Source organism: Achroia grisella, unplaced genomic scaffold, assembly GCF_030625045.1.
Source record: "Achroia grisella isolate CSIRO2021 unplaced genomic scaffold, CSIRO_AGI_Agris_v1 utg445, whole genome shotgun sequence".
In the NCBI taxonomy this organism is placed as follows: Eukaryota; Metazoa; Arthropoda; class Insecta; order Lepidoptera; family Pyralidae; genus Achroia; species Achroia grisella.
The window spans coordinates 2,119,414-2,141,828 of record NW_026712860.1 but is presented as its reverse complement, the minus strand read 5'-3'; the positions used below and the strand labels follow the sequence as shown (position 1 = coordinate 2,141,828).

The window sequence follows — 22,415 nt, the reverse complement described above, 5'->3', positions numbered from 1 at the left end:
TGTAAACAATATTAAATAATTATTTCACTTTTATACAACAACATTACCCTTGTAGGCAGGGCTGTGAGATGTACCTAGCAAATAATTAAATAGTATCTAATATATATTATATAAATGAGCAGCAATTAACATATAGATACTAATATTACAGAAAGATTTATCAGATTATTCATGGTCTCGCGGACGAAACCGCGGACAGATACTAGTTTAATGGCACTGTCATTTAAGATAAAATCTTAATACAATACAGTATACTAATAATACGCTGCACTAATACGATACGGTCATTTAAGATAAATTTTACTGATTAAAATCTCTGTTGTTATTTTTCAAAACAAGTGTCCACGTTACGAATTTCCGCTACTCGTGAAAAATATGAGCAGAGTTTAAATTAATGGTGTAGATTTAATATCGCCATGGTTTAAAAAACTCTGAAACAAATTCCATTTAGTATGGAAATTATTAGGAGATATACGATATCACAATTAATATTTATGAATTATGACAAACGTTACAAAATTCAATTTTAAAGGATATTCTTCTGTAATATAATAATGTAAATTTGATTTATTATCTTTATTTTATTTTTATTATGTTCAATTGGTTATGTCACATGATAATGTACTTTTCTTCTGTTATTTGGAAGTATCAATAAAATAAATTTTAAGCTATTACGATTCTAATGTAATTCTCTCTTTTCAAAAATAAATAAGTTATTGTGTTTTATTTCTCTATTTAGTAACTTTAGAATAAATATTTAAAGTAAAAAAAAATATTTTTATTATTTGAAACTACAAAATGTATTGCACTGAAAAATACTTATTTAATAGTAGAATAAAAATAGTTGTAAAAGAAAATTAGTTCTAAGATTACACACATGCAAATTAAGTGACCTTTCTTCGTATAAACCTATTGTGTTGTGTCCTAGAAAACTACTGCTGCAAACCCCATACCTATGACAACAACAATGGTCAACAACATAATGGGGAAATTTTCCTGCACTAACCAATAGTTATATGACCATATTTATCTGCATCAGAGGGCAATAAAAAGAGAACTTATAAGTTAACTACGAAACTTCGTTGGTCAGCTTATATTTAGCTTTTTTAGGTTGTAATGAAAAGACGAAAACAACATTTGACCCGGTCTGGTTAACACGGCTGACCTATTTTTATTTGTTCTGGGAACATTAAAGATCCTAGTAAAATTCTTGAGGCGTCATTTCGATGCGTCTAATGATAAGCGATTATCGTATAGCCTATGAATGTTTGCAATGCCAACCATTGCATTGCATGAATAGAAATCTTTTGATGAATTTTTCTTGTTTAATGTGCTCTCATAGAGTACCTCAGTATTGTTCTAAAACCGAAATACCTGCAAATGGAAACGCTTTTTAATCCACGACATATAGTGATAAAAGTAACTATTTGAGACAAAAGTTCTTAGACTAAAGAGTTTGTTCTCTAATGGCTAAGAAACAAATGCCTTATGAAATAAAAAAAAATATTATAAAATACATGTAGTAGCAGTTCATTCAATAAATATTTTATATTATATGTTTATTGTACAATTGAATAATTTATTAAACATTATCAGCCAACTTTATATCTACTGCTTATATAATATTTACAAGGTCAAAATGTAACATCAGGGAGAGCATTTAAAACAAGAAATATAAACAACCTAGCAGAAAAGGGTACAACTTTCGCGGTGACTTTAAATCACTTCATGCCGTCGCCGCCCCTTTGTGTTTTTATGACGCGGAACCACAATAACACGTGAAAGAAAAACAGTAATACGTGTTATGCGTATTATCCGTCATATATTATATTTAATGCGAAAAAACATTACATCCAACTATGGACGAGAATAGAAATAAAGTTTCACGTCGCGTGAAACCAGCGTGAAACCAGCTAGTGAAAAACCCAAAGATCCAAGTGATATGATAGCTCGCTTAAAATTATATTACGATGTTAAAGTGGCTCTAAAAATGTAACCGTCACTAAAAATACAAAATGATGCGCTATCTAATGTAATAAAATAGAATTATAAGCACCTTTTATATGATCGTGATGTTTGTAGAGACAAAAAAATACAAATATATTCAATATATATATTTTACGCTACTTCGACTACACATATCGTAAGTTCAAATCAAGCCATTATAAAAAAATATAGTTCTAAGTTTAAATTGCACATTACCATGGTATGATTTTCAAGAACATCTGTATGTTATTAAAGATAGTCAAAAATTTTGTTAATCAATAACCCTTTTTGAAAAGAAAGAATAAATGTGACTATTTAGATGTAAAGTGGAATATGGAAAATATTTAAAGTTTCGTTTTACACGAAAGGCTTTATGTAATTCTAATTTCTTGGCCGGTATCTACTTATCGAAATCTACCAATATCCTAACAAATACCTTACTCTTATATATCTAAGGGGTCTTATTTATGTACTAAGTAAACGTATTAATAAAACTATAGTTATACACGGTCATTGCTCTTGAAATTACTTTTGTTTCAAAGTTTTCCGCAAAAGTATAAAGATACACGCTAACTTCTTGTTCAGGTACACTAGGCTTACCTTTCCAGCAGCAAAACTTTATAGAATTACATCAGAGTTAACTTTATTATACGTAAACGTTGTAATAAAGGTCTTCATTTATCGGTATCACAAGACATCTCTAGCGACTAATGGAAAATCGATGAGAGCGTATCTTGAAGCGATAACACTCGTACATCTGTTTGAAGTGGAATCACTGATAATTGTGTGCAGTGGCTTCTCATGTGTGAGTTATATTCAGATCATAGATTGTGTTTTTGCGACTAATATATACTGGATTTTAATTATACAATTAGAACCGTACTTATAATTATAAATTTAAAAGTGTGTCGAGCTGTTTCTTACCGTATCACGTCTAAAAGGCTGACCGGATGTTAATGAATTTTGATACGAAGTTAGATTGTAGATGGTTCTAAAGATAGCCTATGTCCGTCCACCAGGACGGACTTTTGTGTAAAAAAGGCAGACAATATCACGGTGACTAGTAACCCATTGTTCCGTATTCTGAACTTCCTTAGTCTAAACAGGTTGTATCACCGGGTTGCTTATTAGAGCAAAGGGTGCTTGATAATACTGGCCAGAAATAAAAATATGCAGCCATTTAAATTTCGAATATAGAATAAAAGAAGCAATTGAAAATAGGAACTGCATTAAAAAGGACGCTCCATATTTTACCTATTTTAAAACAAGAAAATTATTGATTTATTTTATATAATATAATTGTTTTTATGAAAATATATACTCTAGAGTTAGTGGTCACTGTTCCGATGGAGACTGTACATCGGGACGTTCCTGAACAAAAGTAAGTAAGTTTGGTGTTAGATTGCTTATTTTGGTGCGGAGTATTCTTCACGGACGAAATCGTATCTCTCCTGCGTTTTCCATTAATTCTCTTTTCAAAAAAAACAGTCCACTCTCTATTTTTATTTATTCTTTATATGAATTCGTATTCCATCACCCATAGAGTAATCCTATGATTCAGCAGTCAATTATTATATAGTTTGGAATGATTATGATCATAATTTTTTTTTAAATAATATATTGACTTTGTTATTCATGCTTATATCTTTAACTGGTATCATTACAGAAGGAGCTACTATGAATAATATACACGACTATGTCTACTTCATAAATCACATATGTATATAATAATACAAATTTTATTAACTACTACTAACCCATCTCATCAATCCACTATAGTTTAATTTCTATATTTTTATATGGTACATTTATTTGTGATAATTTAGTTTTCATACTATTACTTTATCTTAACATTTCTTAGCTATTTTGTTCCTTCTGACACTATTGCACGATACAAATTGTTAATTTTCAACTCTATTTCGTTGGCTTAATAATTATATACCTACAAACTTTAAAAAAAGTTGTATAAAATTTGTAAATATTCAAATATATTTATTAATATAATTTAATTTAACGTAGAAACAAAAGATTAAAATAAAACTTAATTTTCACATTTGCTTAAGTCTCAAGAGATGATATAAAGATTTCATAAAAAATTAATGGATAAATTAGAACTTAATATTTTTAAGGTAATATGTTAATTAAGAGTTTTCATTTCCTTTCATTTAATAATACGCTTCCTGTTCGTGTTTTTTTTATTCGGAGTCAATGCTGAACAATATTAGTTAATAAAAGCATCGTAATTTGCTGTGATGGTCATGACTTTAATCCTAAATATATCATAGTCTTTAAGAAAATAGACAAATGATGTCAGCAAAATTAAATAGTCTCACAAAACCAAGACAACTCTATACCCAATTGTGTTAAAAGTTCAATATAATATTAACTCTCTGACCTTCCATTAAGGACTATATTAATAATAATCGTTTTTACCAGGTAATATTTTTAGGATAATTTACTTTACGCTGGTTGTCACAAAATATATTCCAGTAATAATATCTTCTATCTAGATTTATAAAGAGTTATGGAAAGTGCAGACGGATGACTAATGGCATGCACTTAACTCGGCATTTACGCGATGTGACATTCTACTAACACTAAATTGAGCATATAATATAGAAAACGATATAGTAGAGATCTGACTTTTATATTTGTTTATACATATGATAGCAATATATACAGTATAAAGGAAATACAGAAGGAAATAGTACAATGTAGTGGTCATATATCTAATAGTAGTTTATGAAGAATACATCTATATTGTGAAAATAAAAAAAAACATTGTTGGTGCTCCATTAATATGTGTGTGTGTGTCAGTTTGTCCATAGATTACCATTTCCAAATTAAAAGGTTCAACGAATTTTAATATTTTATTAATTTGCGTAAATATAGATTGTATCATAAAAAGGGACATAGGCAATATTTTGTATTAGTAGCACATAAATTAACAGTAATAATATGTAATATTATCTTATCTATGGTAATAATATATGTAATGGATCATTGCATATTTAATAAACATACAATTGTATATGTTTTTTTTAATATTTGTGGTACAGTACGTAAGTTTAGTACGTAAGTAGACTAGAAAATATTTATTGGACTTACTTCTTTTTACTTTTCCACTATTATAATGAGTGTCATATATGTATAATAGAATAAAATTTAGTATAATTTTTAGTCTTCAATTTATTATCATGAATAATTTCAAGTCAAATACTAAATAATGTAAAATACACTTTATACTGAATCACAACTTTAATAAGCTTGTTATGCAAGTTTCAAACGTTAACAACAATTAAGCTATTAGAATAGAGGCGGAATTAATATGCTACACTGAATATTTTATTATTATGGCTACTGACTCCAGCTTTATTGAGAGCAGCGGCATATATGAATTATGCGAACTGTTTTGAAATATTCATAATAGTATTATCAATACCAAAGGAGTTTTACATTTTATATGTGTACCTAAATCATGAATACAATACTATCTTTATTATGATATCATGATTCTCTTTTTAATAAATCAAAACTTGTGTTCAGTGCATAAAAACAAGAAAGGTTGGAAAATAATAGTCATACAATAATATATCATATGTTATGTTATCCCAAAAATTAAACGTACTACTCAAAATTAGTACAGGGTCAATGATGATGTAGATTGAAAATTACTCTACTATTTGTTTAAAATAACATTGAATCAGTTCAAAAACACCTCAAAAAGGTAATTAAATTTAATTTAAAAATAGTAGTATCTTAGTTACTTACTTAAAATAGAGCGAAAGATAAATATGACTAAATATTAACAAATGACTATTTTTATAAAACTTTCATAAGCTAACATTGATTAAAATGTATGACTGTTACAGTAGGTACAGTACTACAATAACAATAAAATTATCCAGTAATATGTTTTTACAAAGAATCTTCAATAACAAACCATTCTCATACAACTAATAATAATCTACCTTTGAAGATGCAATGTTCAATTCGATCTCTTACACAATAATTGGGCATCACGAAAACAATAGAACCCTACGTTGGGACATGTCATTGTGAACGTCAGCTGAATGTAATGGACATTCAGCGATTATTAGTGAGCCTAATGCGATCCACTTTACGTAAATGGCAGTTGCAGGCTGATACTAGTTATACGAGTTTAGTTTTAGACAGTAATCTACATTTTGTTATTTGATTCACAAATATATTACAATATATTAGCACTGTGGTATTGTATGCAGTTCAATTAAAATTAACTTGGATCAGATCTAAGAGATATGATATAAGTAATAATAATAACGATAACCAAAAACAATTCACACTGCGCCAATTAGTTAACTAATTAATTAACTAAACAGAGTTTGTGATGGTGATTATGATATATATATACTCAGATATATGGTTTATTAATACTTACATATTATATGTACGTAGAAAACACCTAGGTCAATATAAACAATCATACTCATGAATACAAATTTTTGTACTGTTCAAGGCATATCATAGGACGGATTGTAGGATTGATAGGACACGAATACTACTAAAACAAGAATTTTAAGAATATAAATAAAAATATAAGAAAATATTGGTAAAAATAAAATAAATTTAGTAATTAATTAATTTTGAAAGACTGTTAAGAATATCACGGAAAGCTTATTAAAAAAATCGAGGTCAACATACATTTTTGCCGTATACTGTATTCAGAGTATAGAGTAGATACCACATAGAGCAATTAAATCTATATTTGTAACGACTTTAAAAATGAGGAGAATTGCAATTACTTCGCCTAATTTGAAACCTTAATCGATAGATCTTATTTCTAATCTTAATATGATTGAAATTGGTTATTCGTCAGTATACCACAAAGACAGTGGAATAATAAAAAGTATGTAATTGATTAATTATATGAATATCAATAGCGACTCAGTTTATAAAGCCAAGTAGATGTCATTCCTGGTACAAATTATGATCATACTGGCGTTCTCTATTTTTATCTCTTTTTACCTACGCATTTTGGCACAAAATGTATGCTATGTAGCCTAGATATACGATTGTGTGCATAAAATAAATTTCATTGCGATTCTGTGCAATCTACGTCGCTATTTATTTGTTGCTATTTATCGGGATTTGTAATATTGTATTCACATATATTCTTGAACAGTCTTATTTTCGTTAATACTTTGCATATTTTACCTATTATACACTCAATATAAAAAAAAAATATTACAACTTTATTGCTTTGTGCATTAAAGTTTTAATAAATATTTATTAATACACTAATAAAGATGTATATGTCGGATTTAAATAAAAAACTTGAGGTGTTTTCTTCCAAATATGTTAACTATATTATATTGGTGTAACATACATCAATAAAATATAAGCTTATATTACGAATTAAAATTATCTAAGTCATAAATATGTGTAGCTAATATTAGGTATAAATGAAAAATATTTCAATATTTAAGTTCTACCGTTTGTAATAAATCTTATATATTGTATGCGTAAATATTGTACCAACTATACTGCTCTCTCTAAGTAACACGACAACAGAAACGCAGTTATTTAATTATCGACCAAACTATACTACGCGTACTTATATTTTTATCCAAATTAGCAATAATCAGGATGTACTAACATAAGAAAATTGTCGAACATCATTTAACGGCAATCAATAACTATTACCTGATATAATAATTAACTATATATATTAATTAAATTAGTTTAATTAATATATATAGTTAAGTTAATTTTAAACTTTCGTGTTTAATATACATTATTTAAATTATTAACCGGGTCTTAACACGAATAATTGTATGGCAAATAAAGGCCGTGGTCACGAGCTGACTCATTACTCTCTACTAGTGCAACCTAGTCGAAACGCCGAGAGAGGTAAATACCTTTATTTGCCATTAAATTATTCGTGTTAAGACCCGGTTAATAATTTAAATAATATATATATAGTTAAGTATTGTTAGTGAAAATTATCATATCGATATGCTCAGTGAGCTATGACATTTCACTCAGTTGTATATCGCCGTTACAAATATATCTACCCGCTATATAGTTCATTCACAACATATATTATTAAAGCTGACAACGGCTGTTATACAAAAACTCTATAGAAAAATAAATAATAATTAAAAGTTGAGGTTACGATAAAAAGTTGGTTGTATTAATTAACATTTCGAAATTAAATCTAAGCACAACTTGCTACGAGTCTTAAATTTGATTTCCTTTATTACAGTTCAATAATTTAGACCTCAAATTATTCTAACTTCGCAAGGAAATTTATATTTCCTTTCACTTTCGGAGTTTCTGAACAGTTTACGTGATATCATTGTTGAAAGTTTAATTTTGATTTATTATATTATTTTATTAAATAATCTGACGGATTAACAGCGAGAACTTATTTGGCTATTAAATTTATACATATACCTGGTCTCAGGATAATTAATAAGGTAACTAAGTAAGTAAAAAAGCAGTAAGTATACATTTTATAGTACCTTATATACATGTACCTTAATACTAAATTAGAAGTAACTCTACATCCTAAGTTTGGCTGCAAGAGATTGCTCTATAGAGATTAGGCTGCTCATTGGTATCTCTCGTAATATTTTATTTACCTTCTTATATTGAACTAGCTTTAACCTGTGATGCGTATTCTGGTAATCGTTATTCTATGCGTTAATCTATATATACAATATTATTCTAAAAAATCTAGTAGTTTTTAAGTGAAAGAAAATAAACATTCTACTCATCCACTATCACAGATATACGCTTTTATAATATTAGTAATACCACAGATAACATAATATTACATAGTAATACTTAATAAGTAATACGGTTTAAGTGACTTCATATTCTGTGAGAAGAATAATAAAGAGTTTATATTATTTCATCCATTCATAGGTGAATTTATTCGAACTCTTTTTTATTTAGAAAAATAATATCTTTTAGAAGTCCCATACGACATATTACATCCTATTTCGCCTTGACAACCCGATCACGTCCACTAAACTTTTGCAATTCTTCTCGATTAGGCATCTACGAGAGCGTAGGTACAATTATATCAATAAAAGCAATGTTACTTTCCTTCTTTCACGTATTCCACACTTGCATAAAAAACTTTGCTTTCACTGAGACATTTCAAATCGATCTTCGGAGAATAGAATAAATAATAGGTTAACTTTTGTTTTTATTGGAGCCAAGTTAAATAAGCCTATATTAGTATGTGAAATATAGAATGTAATATAGTATGTGAAATATTTATATAAAGTAATAATAGTAAAAAAATTATTAGAGCTAGACTTTGTATAAATTCGTCTACATGAATATAAGCTATTTCACCACCAAGTCGCTGGCTTTTTTATGGTGTGTTTCAGTTTGAAGGCGTTATATGATAGTAAAATTACAAGATAAGGAGGCATAACATTTGCCATTTATCACCAGGGTGTCCGACAGATTTTTTGCCTAAAATCACTAAATCACTTTTCTATTGTGCAGAATGAAGGGCCGCTGTAATCTAGAAAAAAAAATGGTGCCCCAGACAAACACAATCCGCGTTCCTGATCAGGTCCCAGGACTCGAACGGTCGAGTCGAGTGTTTCTTTACTGAATACATATAATTAAATGAAAGCTTCCTGACAGAAACGTTTCGACACAGACAGTCTTTACCAAGTGCATTCACATGTAGTTCCGGTCGGTAAGGCGCCTATGTATATTAAACTATCAGAAAGAAATTTATGTAGGTGGATACTTAGTTTTTTTTTTCGAAATATAACAATTTCCTTCTTCCTGCCCTACGTAAGTAGGTACAGACAATTCGATTAGGGAGCCATTGTTATCCCTACGCACTACCTACTCGATCAGAGATCTATTGTTATCTTGTTCTTGGTTATCACTTCGTTATAGTCTCACTCAATTGACTCTCGTCCCTTGTGTGATTCCTTTCTTTATATTATCAAACTTGTACACGGCGTCTAAACATATTTCTACAGCCACATATATATGTACACTATTCGAGAATCACTTCAATTACTATAACAACTAAAGGTTTTATTGTGAATTAACCTTTTACAAAACACTACGTATAACCCGCGGCGCTACCTGGGTGATTTCGGGTAAGAAATGTCTAGAATATGATATATCTGGGTACTAAATGTTGCGTTTAAGCATCATTAAGGAACTAACATCTAAACAAAGAAACATTGAGCTTTATAATATTTCCTCAAAAATTAATTACTGGTATTTCAGAAGAGTCCGAGTTCAATGAGGCCACTTTTTCTATATTTCATAAAACCAGCGCTTTATTAAATAGCTATCACCAGTCCTAAAATAATAGTATTAAATTAAATAACATTTATTAGACATGAAATGTTAAGAATTGAATTAAATTAATTAAAAATAATTGTCGTTACGTAAATTATTCATTAATTTGTTGTACGTTACGTTATTTACGGCTAACAGCATTAAAATAGTTCGTAAAAAAGTCTATAGACAGGTAATATACATGAGCTATATAATTCGTGTATATTATAATAATAGATAATATTATTATTGTTAAAATATATTCGAAGATTAGATGATAATCATTCATTGTTTACATTAAGATAGATGATTAATTACAAACCAATTCATTACCGCGTCGATGTAGATAGATAGGAAACAATAGATATTAATTATCTTCATCTACAGTAACCACCCGCATCTCGGACCCGATGAGGTTAATCCGTTTACTAGATAAATATAGTATTCACGTGAATAGGTTTATTCTTACACTATCAATTAATTGATGCAGAATTTTCGTAGACAAACATTGCGTGGGATCTCACGATGCTGTAGTGTAGCTAAAATATATATGATATAAGGAAAAAGAACAGAGAGACAGATACAGAGGTAAAAAACAAGGTTCAACTACGCTGCTTTGAATCGATCTTAAAACTCAGTTTTTAGATTTTCATGGCCAATTCATCTGAATAAAAAAAAATTAAATTTAATAGATGATATGTTCATATATTTTTTTATAAACTTGCATAAATAACCACTGGCCCACACCAGTTTTGTGACTTTTATAGGTATTTATATAATGTACAAGCTAATGCGTGAATTAATGTACACTTCAAACACTGAAAGAATGTCTTCAGATGGTTTAGGAGTTTAGTTTTTTATTATGTATATAAGAAATACTTATTAATATAAAAAATCTATTAAGCATGATTATTACAATTTTTTATATTAATATTAATAGTAGAATAGGGTAGGTCAAGGTGGGTAGTCACCTTCCTTGACCTACTCTACTATGTTTATCACCGCTATACCACCATGATCGTCAAAAACAAAGCAATATTGACATGAATAATATCTTACATATAAAGACAACTAACACCATAACAATCTTGTGTCGACTGATAACTTGTCATAACAGTTTCTAGTCGAAGACAATAGCGTATGATGTATCGATATTAAACAATAACGCAAGGTTGTCGCTGACATGTTTGTAGAGTGTAGGAGTAATTCAGCTTTAAAATTATAGTGGCTACACTAATTCTTAGTCAAATTCCTTAGAGTTGGTGAGTTTCAGGAAGATTCCTTTCAAAGAAATACCCTTTAGCCATTCTCTTTAGGAAATTTTAATAGGAATAGTTAGTTGATATAATGGTCAATAGATATTGTTATATATTTTTTAGATGGCGTAGTCCAGTTTTTTTATCTTTTAATTGCCGTTAAATAAATATTTCATTATTCCTATTGAAATTAAGTACAGAGTCTATAACACAATGTCCCCATTATCAATGCAATAAACGCAACTGATATATATAGGACAGAGATTTTTCTTTAGTTCAGTACTAAAGTGACATTTGAACTATTAAAAACAATTTGACTCGTTACACCGTTAAACAACTAAATCTTTAGTAATCATTCAACTAAGTTTCTTCGACATATCTCAATTTAAGACTTAATAAAATACACTTTATTTACCTATACAAAACAAGTATATTTATGGCACATACATATATCAAATAGATTTTTTTGAAGTTTAGTAATACGCATCACTTGAGCCTGATAGTTGCTACAAAATGTAATACTAGTATTCATATAGGAATGTAACTAAAGGTTATGAATTTGAAATAAAGAAATAAATCAAGTAGTCGAGTGAGCTTTATTAGACGCATTTGTATACATTATGAACTTTGGTAGAACCTTTATAAATCATATATTGTTTCAAACAGTTTTGCAAGGGCTCTAATTGCAAATACATCCACAAGAGAAGACCCTAAATCGAAGTTTCTGAACATATAAATATCTTATAATACGTCAAACAAATAAAAGTTGTCCTTTCCTGCGGTTGTTAATAAATGTTTGAAATTTGAATTTCAAATGTTAAGTTTTAGTTAGTACGCAAATTAATCACTGAGGGAATGATTGCGAAGGAGTATATTTGATTCTTGTTTAAAACTGCTTTTACAATTTATACATAAACATGCATAATCTCACAAATAAAAGATTAACTACAACATTGAAAAGTTAATTATTAAATAGAGCATTGTTTAAATTAACAATTATTACCTAATCTATATTAGATATTTAAGATAAGCACTGAAGCAAATTTTAATTTAGATTCTTCCTCGTTGTCATACTAATTTATTACTACTGTCAGTAGTAGAAGTACATGGTAAAAGTAAGTCACTTAGTAATTATGTAACAGTTTTGTGTAAAATAACGGATAAGAAATTAATAAATTACCATAATATATAATTGTATTCTTCCTTTTAATTTGTTATTTTAGCGCTGTCGAAGCTTGAATTTAATATTTTCCTTTATCCGTAAAGTGGACGTTTTGTTTCCTATACCTTCCACTTTCATTCTGATTAAATTGGTCCCAAGCAATCCGAAGCAATCCCGTTGGAATGGTCGTAATACAATTAATAGAATTTCACAAATCTCATTTATACAAAAATATCTTTTTATAATCGTTAAGACTTGAATTTCTCTGCGCTTTTTATATAAAGTTCTTCCTTAAAATGGTATAATAAAACACTGTATTAAAGCTATTCATTTAAAGAAAAAAATATATAAAGAACTGAAGGAAAATTGACACTGAGAGAATGCTTTCAACTGTAAGTTCGTATACAACCGAATATTTTCTAATAAATAATTATTTTCTCTAATTTTGTTTATCAAAACATAGCTTGAGCGTATTTTCTAATACCTAACGTAAACAGCAAAGTTACATGCCAACACAGCGGACATAAGTAATTCTAAAAGCATTCTCTGTATACCAGCAAACCTTTGGGACAAAGCAGAGAAATTATAACTGTACAAGACTGGTAGACTACTGTAAATACTTGTAGTATTTAAAATTTTGTGTATATATGCATAATTTAAAATCATATTTCAGTTATAAACCTGAATTTTCTTATAAATGAAATTATATGGTATGGTAGTACTACATCGGAGAACTCCGCAATGGCATAATCATCATCTATGATGAATATACACAACGTCATCATGTATCGCATGATACATAATGATATCCAAAATTATACCATTATATAAAACTTATCATTGTATTATTATCAAATGTAAATAGGTACCTATCAATTATATTACATCTCGAAATATTATCTTAACCACATGAACCCTAAGAAAAATAAATTAAGTACAGCTCTGAATTTATGTAGATACTTAATCAAGCCCCTTCTTTTCAAGAACTTTCTGTCTGTTAACTTTTGCAGTCGCTAAAGAAGGCTAATGACATTCTTTGAAGCATCAAAGGTAACATAATAAATTTGTCATAAAACTTGTCTTTATCTTTGATGAAATATTGCCTCATGAAAGTCAACGACTTACGGCGAGGCACTTCTCGGATATACGTAAAGATTTCTCTACTGTATATTCACGATTAGTCTGGATTCGTCTTAATATTGTACACTCACTCATATATTCAATGTACCTACATTAAGAAAATGTTTTAAGAAAGTATTATATATGAATGTAGATACGTTTTTTATGGGTAAATGGAATGGTGTACCTGCCAGCGCTACATGCTTACGAGACAAGAGTGTAGGACGTTAGAATGAGCATGAAGTTCGGTCAATTAGTCCTTGAGTACCAGAGTCCAGAGTGTACCTTGTCATGGTCGACCTGCCTTACATGCCTACTCTCCATATAAGGGCAGAGAAACATCTAAAAAAAGATTGATTGACTGTTTGACGATAATATGGTGAAATAGTTAGTAACTGCCGAGATGAGTGAAAATTAAAACAATTATCTCTGACCCCATAGGATATGAGATGTGGGTTGGAAGATGACAATGATGTTCAATTTGAATTAATTTATAATAAATTCAATTATAGATTAGATTTTATTATAGCTCGTTAAAATAATATCTGCACAAAAAGATATCTCACCATAGCCATTGAAGAAGAACTGTGTTGGAACACTGCAAAACCAAGGTTATCTGTCGCCATTGCCATGTCATCACTAAGTCTATTTTTCCATTAACATATATGTATATGTGTATATATGTAACTATAGGCAGATTAATCTCTATTTGCATTATAGTCGTGCGAGTTGGTATTAGGGACAATATTAACGAAAAACAGTCTATGAATAAATCATGAGTAGATTTTAGCAATAAATTACTTACGCGCCACTATAAAACCTACTTTTCAGTCTACCTTATTAATAACAATGATAAACAAAAGCTTCTGGTGAAACTTAGGGGATTTTGTACTTAGCACTGAATACCTACAGGTATTGCAGAAGTCTTTATAAAGTTTTTAATAAGAAATAACCGATTTCAATTTTAACAAACTAATTCAGGGCCAATCCTTAAAGTAAAGTCCTTTTAATTAACAAAATAATAATTTAAATCACAATTGGTAAATATGTACTGTCTAGTTTAGACTTACTTACTTTATGAGATCAATTAAAGACAGAAGAAAAACACGAAGTATAAATTTAAGAAATCAATGATTTTCATTCGGATTTCCATTCACTTAATGGAATTCTAACTAGATTTTGTGATGTAACTTACAAGTGAAAATATAAACTTTTCAGACTTACTTTCAGCTTAGTTTCACAGTGTGACTTTCTTAATATAAATTAGAATAAAATATATTACTTAAGAAAAAAGGTGGACCGACGATCTGGTCAAGATCGCTGGAAGGCATTGGATGCGAGCAGAGCAGGACCGATGGTTTACCCCGTATAGAAAGTATAGTTAAGTTTAAATCTGACATACACCAAAAATCTTAACATAACATACAAGTAAGGACGATTATACTCCAACCGAATACACTCAAGTATTGTTAATTATCGAAGTCATGGTGAATGCAACACATCCACCTTTCTCTAGATAATTTAATAAAAATAATAACCCAACAGATCAAAAACACTGACAGGTCAAAGTCGAAATAGACTGATATACGGACAAAAATAGTCCAGCAGAAGTAGCAATAGACTAGCCACATGATGTGTGCACAAAGAGTTAAATGGAGTAGGACAATAACAAAATGATGATGATATCCTAGTGATGGATAGGAGAAAAAGGTAAAGGCAAAAAATGAATTCGGCAAATGAGGTAATTTATCTATGCTCACAAAATGGAAAAGAGTTACAAAAGATATGAACCAATGGTGATCATTGGGGGAGGCCTATATCAAAAGACATACTGAAATTCAAAATATTTTTTTTTGTAAAAAACTAAAGGATTTCAGTTATAAATTTCACAAATAATTGTAAAAAGCTTCATTATTATTATCATAATAAAACAAATTAATGTAAGAGAAAATGCTTGGCTTCACCCTCACACATTTCATATGTATCAGAAATACGGATATGTTTCTTATGCTTTGCTTTGCTCATGCTTTACACAACGATGATCTTCTGTCAACTGATAGTGCACTGTTACATTACTATTTAAGAAAAAGAAAGAAAATTAAAAAAAAAAAAACATTATCATCAATGTTTCCTGCCAAAGTCAATAATGAAATTATAGCCTTTGAGATTTTTCTCATATCTACATAGTAATAATTCATATTGAGTAGAGTAGGTGTAGTGAAAACAATATTTTACAAAAAAAGAAGATAAACGAAATTGAATTCTAGGCCTATAGGTGAAAGATCAAATTATTTCGTTATCGAATAAAATTTATGGTATAGGTTATCCCGGAAGATGGCACGTAGACATGCCAGGCGCGACCCCAAGAATCCCGTATGATTAGGGTTGGCATAGATAGATTATTAAAATAAAGTCTATGAAATATACTAACAAATATCAAATTTAATATTACAATTTTGTAATATTAATTAAATTAAAATATGAAATTGGAAAGACTAGTATCCGGTTCGTATAAAATAAGACTTATGACAAAAATAATTATCAATATACAATAATACAGGGGCGATTATGAAGATATATGAAATAAACGTTGTTTGTATATAAAGTTTTCTGGCATTCATTGCTTTTCAATTATGGGATATTGTTATTTAAATTTAGTAGTTTTCCAAGCTGTATAAGGCGACTTACTGATTTTAATTGCTAATAATAAAATTTGTGTATATACTGTAGTTTCACTAGCTCTCTTGCTAAACGCTCTCTATGTTAAACCAAATTAATCTGTACTATAAAAGGTTGCTGCAGATTTTGACTCCTGTCAAATCTTTATTTAGCTGGGCATTTACTAATGCACATTGCTTTATGTATGTACATTAGAAAATTCTCAGCTCAATATAGACCATCCGAATATCTTTAGTATTAATATTTAATGCATCGTTAAATCATTAATATTATATATATGTATATATATTATAACATGTGTTAAATAGCGCTATAATATAATAAAATATCATAGCGCTTATTTGTATCTTATATGGTCTACCATATGAGATACAAATAAGCGCTATGATATTTTTAGTTATTAGTCTACTATTTACTACTTACTATTTTTTTTTATTAGTCTACTAATTAAGGTATTATATATGTGAATAAAAAAAATATGTATATAGTGGTAAAAAATGTACGAATTATAATAATTTATTTTTACTTTAACTGTAGTTATAAATACTACATACATAGTATATTAGTTTCATAGAAAATAAATTTAATAAACTTTACATAATAAAAAACTTTGAAAATACATTTATATAAAACATACCTACTATCCGAACCTCAAACTTACGGCAGCCAATTGCAAAAGTACCTAACATTATACTTTTTAAATACTGAAATAAAACAGTAGTCTATTTCGAATTAATATTATCTTTTTTTTACCTTTTAAAACCAAATTATAACAAGAATGGATAGAGGAAAACGAAAAATTTATATCCGGTTCTGTACAAATTTATTAAGCCCACGTCTACATAATAATCCAGTGACCAACCGAATTAAGGAAGCGTTCCGGATCTCTTCACGTCTTTACTTTCGTGAAATGTGTTCGAACTATCCTTTTCTAAATCAAAAAGTTGCCTCAATAACCGTACAACGGCTACAGCTTGTCAACCCTACGACGGTCGTTGCTATTTGAGATATTCAAAAGGGTGATAACCCTATTTTAAAGGAAGCCATAATTCAAGCTTGTTTTATAGACATTTTATTGAAGATAATATTTTTTTTCTATAACCTCAAAATTTTTAAAAAAATTCGCGGGTATATTTTTTATCTAGTATCTGTAATAGGCTTTTGGAGTCAACCTCGACTAACCTTGGAGTCCTATATAATCCTTTGTGGTGAAGCGAATTGTAATTTGCATACAGTTTACATAGTAGACGAATTTAAGCGAGTTAAGTAATAATTGCTTGCCAAAGAAGGATTTAGAAATTCCAGTGGGTTACAAAGTCATATGCATAATGTTATGAAACAACATTATGTAATAATTGCTTTGTTATTTGCTATTATTATATTCGTTTATTGTATACAGTGTATGATGAATTTGTAAATCGTAGTTCATCAAAATAAAAATATATATACCTATTAAGTTATATGCAAATTATCATTTAGTATATACTATATATTTTGTTATAATTCCAATATTTGCAGCAATATTACAATTTCTTACAGAAAGTAAGCTCTAATATCATTCATACTGAGGATTATTTCTCTGGTCTCTTTTATAACATCCATTTATAGAGCAGTCTCTGTATTGTTTATTATTTATTTATAGTGCAATCTGTGAAAAAAATGGAAATCTATCGAAGTCATAACATATCATTTATAAGCTGATTAAAAAGAACAGTAAACAGAGTGTTCTTCGAGTAATGAAGAAGATCTGAATAGTAATCAGAAACATAAAACTGAGATTTACGGTTGCAAAAAGTCTCATCAAACATTTTGACGATGTTATTAGTCCATCGCGGCCTCGACTTTGCACAATTCTAAAAAAACGTTTCCTTTCCAACAAACAAATTTAATTTTACATTAAAACCCTTACTTTATTGTTGTTGCCCTCCAGTAGTCGACCGTCCGTTGTAATTGCGTTATGTTTTCGCTCTGTCGTACCTGGCATTAAACTGTCGTATTGGACTTCATAGAATTCGGATAAACACTGCTTTTTATTATATTTGGTTATAAAGAAAGAGCATTATATTGTTGCACTGGGATATTAAATCTCTAGGGTTCAATATTGCGACTCTTCAAACCAGAAAAAGAATGACATTACACGAATAGAAAGCTTCGTGTAATATTTTTGTTGTCTGGTTAACACTTCGGTGCTATTATATCCATGACACAATAAGTTATATGATATAATAGTAGGCTATATTCTGTCAATTTATATTGAAATATAACTATTCTCTTTTACTGTATTACTAGCTGTTATCCGGGAAAACGACCGCGTGGAATACAACTATTTAATAAAATACATAAAAATTCTAAAATCATAGTACCCTTAGTTACTCCTTATAACATCGACTATTTGTAAATTAAAATCGGTCCATACGGTTCAGAGATTAGCAAGAACAAACAGCCATACAGATACATTTTATTTAAATTACTTTTTTTATATACTGCACATACTTTCATATGTATTTAGTGACAGGCTGTTAATTTGACATTGAAACAGATCCTTCAATTTCATTTGATTGTATAGATGCAAATAAAAGAATATTCTATCTGTATATAATTTGCGATATATGAGCAAGGTTAGTAGGTAATTCGATTACTACAAGAGTGATAATAGCCTAATCTGACTGTAATATTTTTTGTTGGTCTACCAAATAGTATTTCGGAAACAATCAGTAACTATGTACCTCGGTCTACTAAGGTAGATTTTTCACAAAATCGTCTGCGTAGATTAAGGTAAGAAGGTATTTGACCAATTTTGGATAACAAACTGCTTACATCGTAAGCGATATTTCGATTTGAAGGTATATATAGAAGTGAAATATTATGATAAAAACGCATGTCACCTCATGCTGTTTGACGTAGTAACAAATTATGAGTGGTACTAAGAATATTATATGATGAAATGATGTCCGCAATGACGTTGATGTGTGTATATAGCAACAGTACCTATCTCTCCACAAAGTGAGATATCAGCTTGTTTCCTCTTGCAACTATAATAAGTGAAACTTGACACTCAATATAATTATAAAGTTGGTAACGTGGTCATTAAAAAAATTATTATAACAGGTACCTGGATGTTTACAAGCTGTTAATTCATGTAACATCACAGCTCTTTACATCTATAATGCAGTACAAAGCCAGAGGCCATTAGTTTTGTCCGTAACCCTAAAGAGTCGGCCACATATTATGCGAGTGAATACTCAACCGGTCCATTAAGAAAGGACAAACTACTAATGGCCTCAATCCTGGGTAAAGGACTAAAATCACGCACGAGGCCCATTTTATAGGCCTTTTGCTTATACATATTTAAATCACTTATTGTTTTCTATACTCTTTTACAAGAGGCTTATTAGTTTTAGAAATCATACATCATCAAATTCATTGTAGGTATTATTAACAGAGAGATGTACTAATAACTTTTATAAACCAGTCATTACCTCTTTGACTTGTGGTAATTAGTTCTGTTGCGGCAGTAACGTAGAATCGTTTTTTTTTGTGTTTTAAGAATTATTAACAGATATTTTTTTTTAAAAATGGCATTTGTGACTCTCATATAGTTATCGGAGTTAGAAATTTATAAAATTACAATTAGTGTAATATAAAATATTTTCCTATTATAGTTAGTTTTGAATAGTTTTAATATAAACGTAAATTTTACTGTCACTATTACATAGAAATCAGCTACTGCTGCTAAGCAACTTGCTTTATTTGTTCTATTCGCATTGAAAAAAAGGAATTATAGAAGACAATGGAATTATGAATTATTCAGGAATTATGGCATCACAGATTTCTTAATTTTAGTTTTAATGTAGGGGATGAATGTATGTAATTGTCATAAGCTGTACCGTCTGAATACCTGAATTCCTGAATACATAAGTTTATATACAACTCAGAATTAATGACATTAACATAAACCCAAACAATGAATTTAATTATCTTTATTAGTACAATACATCAAGAGAAAGTAAACTGGTTACTTTAATTAAAATCAGGTATGCCAATTTAAAGCAAGAAGGTGCTGTTTGCAGAACAATTTCATATCAAGAGGCAATGCAACCCTTACCTTACTCAGTGTGAAGGTGGTGTAAATTTATTATTTTATGATAAGATTATGTAAATCTACGATTTGATGAAATAAGGTTACATTTAATGTCCGCATATCATAATATTTAATGAGATTACGTACGCTATCTCACCTTACTCTCATCCAGTTTTTATTTTTTTTACAAATTTTAATTATTTGTAGGATGAAAATACATTGTCTATAGTGTATTGATAAACAAAGGAAATACAATGATTCAAATTTAGAATGGAAAAGAAATAAAAAAATAGCAGTGATTCAGTGACAGTAGACTAGACTTAATTCTTGTAAATAACTAATTTATACTAAGTCAATCTTGTGACCGTGACTTTTGTATGTTCAATAAGAAAAAATAATTCTGAGTTGAAAATAGAAAATGAAAACTACTACTCTCATTGGGTCTTGTGTCTAATTTTATAGTATAAAATGAACTTGTATATGTGCATATTGTTAAATTTTAAAGTTTTTTTGGTACCATATTCTTTTAAGTAGATAAATAAAAATGATCAATTTTATTAGTAATATTTAAGTACTTAAAATTAGATATAGGAAATACTGCGTATGCAAGGTAAATTTTCGAGACATTTAAATCATGAAATCATGCAAATTCCGCCATTATTCACGATGAGATTAAATGAATGGCAGGTTATTAAGCCACTAATTACCATAATAATGAAGGTAGTATCTAATATTCACTTGAGAGATTATGATACAATTAAGTTAACTTAGATATTAAAAAGTGGATAGGTTAGGAATAAAAACATTATAATTGAGTTCTTCGACTTAAGGCGCTGTCAGGTAAGATATACGTGTACATACATATAAGTACAGCAAAATGTATAAAATTGTTGTTGTAGATGAAAGATATATACTACTATTGAAGGTCTTTATCGACGTAATAAATTCGAAAAATGAGATGAATTTTTATATTCGTCTATGCATATAATAATAATAAATGACCCTGGACAATTAATACAGCGCCATCTAGTCCCACGGTAAGCAGAACATGTGTTATGGGTACTAACTAGATAAGTGATATAAATACTTAGATATTTTTTTTGGAAATATGTACACACAATTATATACTTAGAAAACACACAGACTGATAGAAATACTAATACTTATTTAATTTATGCAAGTAGATTTCAGAAACCTCAGATCTTATTTGGGCGCGATCACTATTGTATTATGGTAAGTTCATAAATATATTTCTGAATACAATGTAAATAAAACCTACCATTTAATAACAAAGTTACTTCTAACATTAGCGTTTCAGTGACATTATAACATTATTTTTTTCTTAACTTATAATTTTAGCGATGCAAACGAGCATTTATACTACGATGTCTATTATATAAACGACTCGTTCTTTAGTTATTTTGCTACTAGTACAATTTCTGACTCTCTTTCATCCACTATTTCCACTGAGAATACAAATATAATAAATGCCGTTGAATCGTTGAATTTATTCCCAGATATCTATCTGTATTAAACAAGAAACTTTCATGCCTATTTCACGGGTTTAATTCCTCGCCTGGTACAAATATTTGTATTCATGAGTATGATTGTTCGAATTTGTCTGAATGTTTTCTGTGTATTTCTAAAAATAATCTACATAAGTATTTCTATAATTTGTTTAGTACCTATAACACAAGATCTGCTTAATTTGGGACTAGACGATACTGTGTGATTTTTTCAGGGTTATAATTATAATGTCTTTATGTATATTTATATACATATATTTCAAATAACAAATAATGTCATTTGCTTCATGAAGGTA

General features: G+C 29.0%; 1 protein-coding gene across 1 annotated transcript in view; it reads right to left on the bottom strand.

The window, feature by feature from the left end:
- Positions 1 to 22,415, bottom strand: part of LOC131844981 (trace amine-associated receptor 8b) — a 48,503-nt gene that overhangs the window by 19,485 nt on the left and 6,603 nt on the right. The window lies entirely within an intron of this gene.